Source organism: Brassica napus, unplaced genomic scaffold (assembly GCF_020379485.1).
Source record: "Brassica napus cultivar Da-Ae unplaced genomic scaffold, Da-Ae ScsIHWf_1038;HRSCAF=1454, whole genome shotgun sequence".
Taxonomy (NCBI): Eukaryota; Viridiplantae; Streptophyta; class Magnoliopsida; order Brassicales; family Brassicaceae; genus Brassica; species Brassica napus.
The window spans coordinates 29,188-35,606 of record NW_026014467.1 but is presented as its reverse complement, the minus strand read 5'-3'; the positions used below and the strand labels follow the sequence as shown (position 1 = coordinate 35,606).

The following is a 6,419-nucleotide window of genomic DNA, read 5'->3' as shown; positions in this document are numbered from 1 at the left end:
CCCTTCTCCCTCCCCTTTCCCGCCCCTCCCCCTCCCCTCTTTCTCCTTCCCTCCCACTCTCTTCTTTCCCTCCTCCCTTTTCCTCTCTTCCCCCCCTCTTCCTCTTTGACCCTTTCCTTCTTCTCCTTTCCCCCCTCTTTTCTCTTCCCCCCCCTTTCCGTCTCTCCTCTCTCTCGCTTCCTCCCCCTTCCTCCCCCTCCCTTCCTTTCCTTCTCGCCCTCCTCTTCTTTTTCCGCCGCCTTTTTTTCCCCTTTCTCCCCTTTCTTTCTCCTTTTTCTTTTCCTTTTCTTTCCTTTCTTTTCTTCTTCCCCTCTTCTCTCTGCTCTTTCCTCTCCTCTTCCCCTTCCTTCCCCTTCTCCCTCCTCCCCCCCCCTTCCCCCCCCGTCCGTTTCCCCCCCCCCCCTCTCTCCTTTTTCTTTCTTCCGTCCTCTTGTTTTTCCTTCCCCTTCCCTTTTTCCTCCCCCTTCGCCCTCCTTTTTTGCCCTTCTTCCCTTTTCCCCTCTTGTCTTCTTCTTTCCCCTTTCCTCCTCCGCTCGCTCCTCCTTTTTCGTCCCCCGCTTGCCCTTCTCCCCCCTTTGTTTCCCGCGCCGCGCCCCCTTCCCCTCCTCCCTGCTGGGCTTCTTTCGCTGCTCTCGCTCTCCCCCCTTTTCTGTTTCGGTTGTTCTCGGCTCCTCCTTCCTCCCTTGCTCCGTTTCGCCCCCCTTCATTGCTTTCCCTCTCTCCCTTTTCTCCTCCTCCTCTCTGCCCCCTTCTTCTCTCCCTTCTGCTCCCAATTTCTTCCCCCCTTCCCCCCCCCCCTCCCCCCCTTTCCCCCTTTTGCTCCCCCTGTTGCTCCCCCTCCCCTCCTCTCCTTCCCCTTCTTGCCTTTCCCGCCTCCTGGGCGCCTGCCTTGCCCCCCCCCCCGCAGCTTCGTCCCCCCCCCCCTCGCGGTATTGGTTCCTTTGTCCTTGTGCACCTCCCCCGGGCCCATTTTCCTTTTCCGGGCGTCGCTCATCCCTCCCCCCCGGCCTACCACCGGACGCCCCTTCGGCACCCGACCCCCCCCATCCCCTCCCCCCTGCCTCTCGCTGCCCCCCCCCATCTCCTGCACACTTTCGTCTCCGCTCCTCCCTCGTGTTCTTTTTTCTTAGTTCTCCTCTTCTATCTAACCGGGCCCACTTCTTTCTTTCTTTCCTTTTCCAGGGCCGCCCCTTCCTTCTTCAGTTAGGAAAACAGACCCGCCTCTCTGCCCCCACCAGGGGGGGTGGCCTCGACACAGTCATTTTTCCCCCTTTGTTGACCGTCGCCTCCAACGGTGCCTTCCGTCTAAGGCTACATTTATCTCATCCCCCTTTCTCGAGAAGCTGCTTTTGCGGCCCCGCGGTTGTACCGCCCTCGCCTCCCTTATTCGTCTTATGCTAATCTCCGTCTAGCCCCGGCTACCCCGATCTTTCTTGTTATAAACTCCTGTGGTGGGTATTTCTTCTGGCTGGCTTTTCTGCTTACTATGCCCTTGTGCGCCCCTCGTACAGCCCATAGCAGGGATTGGCCCACTCAATCGCATCCTTTCCTAGTCGGAGGAGCAAAGAAATTACCAACCGTATCGCATTCCCTCCCGCTGGCCCATGAGTTTTTTATAGCGAAAAAACACTCTGCTTTCGCCTCGGAATATGACTTCGTAGTAATAATCGCTGGCACTTCGACTTCGCTCTGATCTGAATCTTTTCTAGCTTACCAAATAGCTTCTATATTGCAAGGAGTCTGGGCTAAGAAAGGGTATTTCACCTGATATTTCCTCATCTGGGCACATCCCCGCGTCACCACCTGTTTTTCACCGGCAGCTCTTTCCAAACCCCCAAAACCCCTCCCTTTGGCTGCTGCCTCCTGGACGGCTCAAACCCAATGCTATCTAAGCAACGGCCCCCTCATCGTCTTTTTTTCCCTCTACCCCCCCCCCCAGCCGGCTGGTTAATTGGCATATTCTGATCCGGCGTATCCTAGCACCCTATTTTTTTTTCTTTCGCCGACAGGCACGGTCACCAAAAACGTCCCTTCATTCTAGCCGTATGCACCGCACAAAAAACGCTGTACGGTTATTCAAATTTCTCTGTTTTTTGGTTATCTCGCTCCTTTGCGACTAGGCCAACGCTTTTCTATTATCTCATCCGGGTACTGATCCATCCCCGCTCGTTCGTTTATGAGCACACCCGGGAGAGTTATCTTGGAACGGAAGGAAGAACTACTAAAACTTCGCGAAACCCATCAAAGGGTTTATGTACAAAGAACGGGCAAACCTATATGGGTTATCGAAAAGACATGGAAAGGGATGTTTAGTCGCAACAGAAGCCCAAGCTCATGGCATTGTTTGAAAATTTTGTAGCGGTTAATAAAAATAGGAGCGATTTCATGCAATCTACCACTGCTAATTTTATATCTTTTTAGATTAAAGGTTTAGTTTTCATATTCTCTTCCATATATTTTTTTATATTGAAGAGAATCTTGAAGAGAGTAATTCAGAATTAGCCGGTTAGAACCCATCTAAACCAGCCCATTATTTATATGATTCCGTATGCCAACCATTAAACAACTTATTAGAAAATACAAGACAGCCAATCCGAAATGTCACAAAATCCCCAGCGCTTCGGGGATGCCCTCAGCGACGAGGAACATGTACTCGGGTGTATGTGCGACTCGTTTAGATCATAGACTGAAACACAAAAGGAAATTCTTTTTGAAATATCAAGATCAGTACCTGTTAATAAAATAGAATGGAGGAACTCGATTCATTATTTCAAAAAGATAGATCATTCATATCTTCTATTGTGTCTGAAACTTATGGTTTACATTGGTGCAATGCAAATCCAATCAACTCCATTTTTTAGAAAACCCCAATGATAACAAATGGTTATCAATTAAGCGGGGGAAATCCCATTTTTATTAAAAAGATTCCACTCTTGAAAGAAAAAACGGACTAACAGGGTAAATGACCAAATCAATTTTAAAATAAAAATACCGTTACTGTATAAAGTGGATCTCATGTGAAAGATCTATTACTGGAATATTATGGGGTAGAGCCAAAGAATGTGAATTGTACAAGTTACCAATAGTATTGATTAATTAAAAGAGGAGCTCCGGTGTATAGAGAGGACCTCACCGTTTTAGAAGTAACCATAGAAACGAAGGAACCCACTATTTATCCATTTCTATTTACTACTTTTTGTAGTTATTCTATTTTTTTTATATCAAGTACCAAGGCAATTTATCCTTTCAAAGCAAAGGAAAATACCTAGCCAAAAATAGTGGTGGGGAAGGTTAGAGTAGCAAAAGCCATTGGAATTTTTTTTTTATACATTGGAATAATTCGTTTGGTTATTAATGACTAGTAAAGGGGAAAAGAATAACTAAACTAAAAAAAGAATTAGTTATTCATCAAAGTTTGATTTATTCAATGACTAGAATTAAACGCGGATATATAGCTCGGAGGCGTAGAACAAAACTTCGTTTATTTGCATCAAGCTTTCAAGGGGCTCATTCACGACTTACACGAACTATGACTCAACAGAGAATAAGAGCTTTAGTTCGGCTCGTCGGGATAGGGGTAAAAGAAAAAGAGATTTTCGTCGTTTATGGATCACTCGAATAAATGCCGTAATTCACGAAACGGAGGTATTCTATAGTTATAACCGATTCATACACAATCTGTACAAGAAGCAATTACTTCTTAATCGAAAAATACTTGCACAAATAGCTCTATTAAATAGGAGTTGTCTTTATACGATTTCAAATGAGATCAAAAAATGAGGGGATTGGAAGAAATCCACTAAAATATTTGAAATAGAGTTCTTAAGTAGAATAAGCTCGGGGAGGGTAGAGTAGAAATTAGTATTATAAAAAAAGTCGTCAAAACAAAACGAGGGTATATAGTCGCTAAAAAAAGACTTATTCTTTTTCTTTTCGACGATTCTTTTCTTTTTTTTTTTTTTATGACAGAAACAGACGTAACAATCAAATTTTGATTCTTGATTGGATTTGTCGAACAAAATATTAACCTCTTTTTAATTCCTTCAGATTAGTTATTCAATTGAAGAATAAGTCTATTTTTTCTGGTTCTAAGGCTAGTAGTTCTAGGGGTCGACTCACTTCTTTCAAATTGTTTCTGATTATTAAGAAAAGGTAACAAAGATAAAATACGAGCTTGTTTTATAGCAATAGTAATTAATCGTTGTTGTTTAAAGTTACTCTATTCACCCGTCTAGATAATATTTTTCCTTGTTCACTAATAAATCGACTAATTAAACTCATGTTTCTATAATCAATTCGATCCCCCGATTGGATCGGGGGCAAACGCCGACGAAAAGATCGCTTGGATTTAGTAAAAGGTCGCTTAGATTTATTCATAATTTTTATTCCTTACCTATAAAATCCTATTTTTGATCGGATCAAAATAAAAACGATTGCTATTTCTATATAGGATAGAGTTTCTATATAGAATTAAGAATATAGGATTTGATTTCTTTCTATTATTTTATTTGTTTATATTTATATATATGTAATAATACGTAGATACTCTCATTATTCCTGTTCTTAAAATAAAATTTGACATACAAGCACTCAATTTTATCTATTTCTTAATTTCCCCATGAATTGTATGTTTATAACAATAGGGACAGAATTTTCTCAATTCCAATCGACTAGGAGTGTTATGCCGATTCTTTTGAGTAATATATCTGGAAATTCCAGCCGATTCTTTCTTAATATCATTTCGAACACAACTGGTACATTCCAAAATAATTGTTACTCGAACATCTTTACCTTTGGCCATGAAACCTCCTTTGGATTTATGATTCACCCCCAATCTTCTATTTTAATTTTAGGGTCCATAAAGAACAAGAACAAAAAAAATAGAAGCTGTTAATTAACTCAAAAAAATGTCTTAAATATTTCGTTGCAATGAATATTAATTAGTAATTAAATAAAAAGAAAAAATAAGTAATATAATGATTTTTTGAAAACTATATTTCAAATCTTTGTACAGTATTTTTTTTAAGTATCTCGTAGGATACTCTTTCCCTAGCAACACTTTTTTTTAATTGGATCCTGAACCCTCGTTTTTATGACCTTTCGGCCCCCCTTTTTTTTTCTAATTCTTTTTTAGAATTAGAAAAAAAAGGGGGGGTTATTCCCGATCGTTGATCGTATCTCTAAATTTTTTATCCTTTCTGATGTTAATAACTAGAATTAAAAAAAGGGAAATGTTAATGCATCTGGAAATAAACGATTAATCTCTATTAATAACCTGCTAACGAAACGAACCATAGAGTACTTAGTACCGGTGCTACGGAAAGATATGTTTTTAGATCTCGCATTTGAAATCCTCCTTCTTTCTTCTTTATTGTATTACAATATATATAGTAATATATATAACTATAGATGTACATGTAGTTAAGAAGTTCTTGTATTTGTATATGTAACCCCCCATTTTCAAAATTAGAATTGAAATATTGTCTACTAGAACGATCTTATAGATTCCATTTTCAAATGGAAACGCCCTTTTATGTAAATTTGAAATTGATAGGATTTGCCTAAAAAAAGTAATTTTTTAATTATACTTATATATATGTTTGTTATCTGATATGAAACAAAAAAAAAAAGAAGGATGTGGAAAACAAGATAGGAATTGTTTACAATGACACTGTAAACCAATCGAAAGGGATGTAGCGCAGCTTGGTAGCGCGTTTGTTTTGGGTACAAATGTCACGGGTTCAAATCCTGTCATCCCTACCTAATTACTGCTCAGAAGAGCAGTAACGAGGAATCCATTTTAGATTTATCTTTTTTTAATAAAATTGGACATACATATAATTCTGAATTTTATGATATACTATGATATAGTATATACGTACACAAAATCGATTCGAGTTAAAGAATGTCCTCTTTCTAGCCTTTTCGTTTTTTATAAAAAACAAGAAAAGCGCTCTTAGTTCAGTTCGGTAGAACGTGGGTCTCCAAAACCCAATGTCGTAGGTTCAAATCCTACAGAGCGTGATGTCACTCTTGTTATTAGATTGTGTCAAAATTCCACTGTTCGCAAATAATTGAGCAGCAATCTGAATTCGACCTCCCGCATATGAAAGCAAGAAGGAGGTCAGTCAAAAAAAAGAGATGTTAATTAATCAAAAGTCCAACTGATCACCACGTCTGTATTGTAAATAAGCAGTTACGAATAATCCAGCCAAAGTAATAGGAATTAGACCTAAGACGATTCCAAATAAAGAAACTTCAATCATTTCAATTTTATTTTGTTTTCATTTTTGAAAGGGAGGAGAAAAGAGAGGTACTATCTATTCCTAGCTCTTAATCTGTATTGCCGACGAATCTCAATGACCAAAATTGGGTAATTAACACGGTAAGGAACTATCGAACATATGAAATACCATATA

General features: G+C 40.2%; 1 non-coding gene across 1 annotated transcript; it reads left to right on the top strand.

Annotated features, from left to right (window-relative positions):
• Nucleotides 1–5,950: 5,950 nt before the first annotated feature.
• Nucleotides 5,951–6,024, top strand: TRNAW-CCA. The gene has a single exon. It is a non-coding gene; the product is annotated as a tRNA-Trp (tRNA).
• Nucleotides 6,025–6,419: the final 395 nt, after the last annotated feature.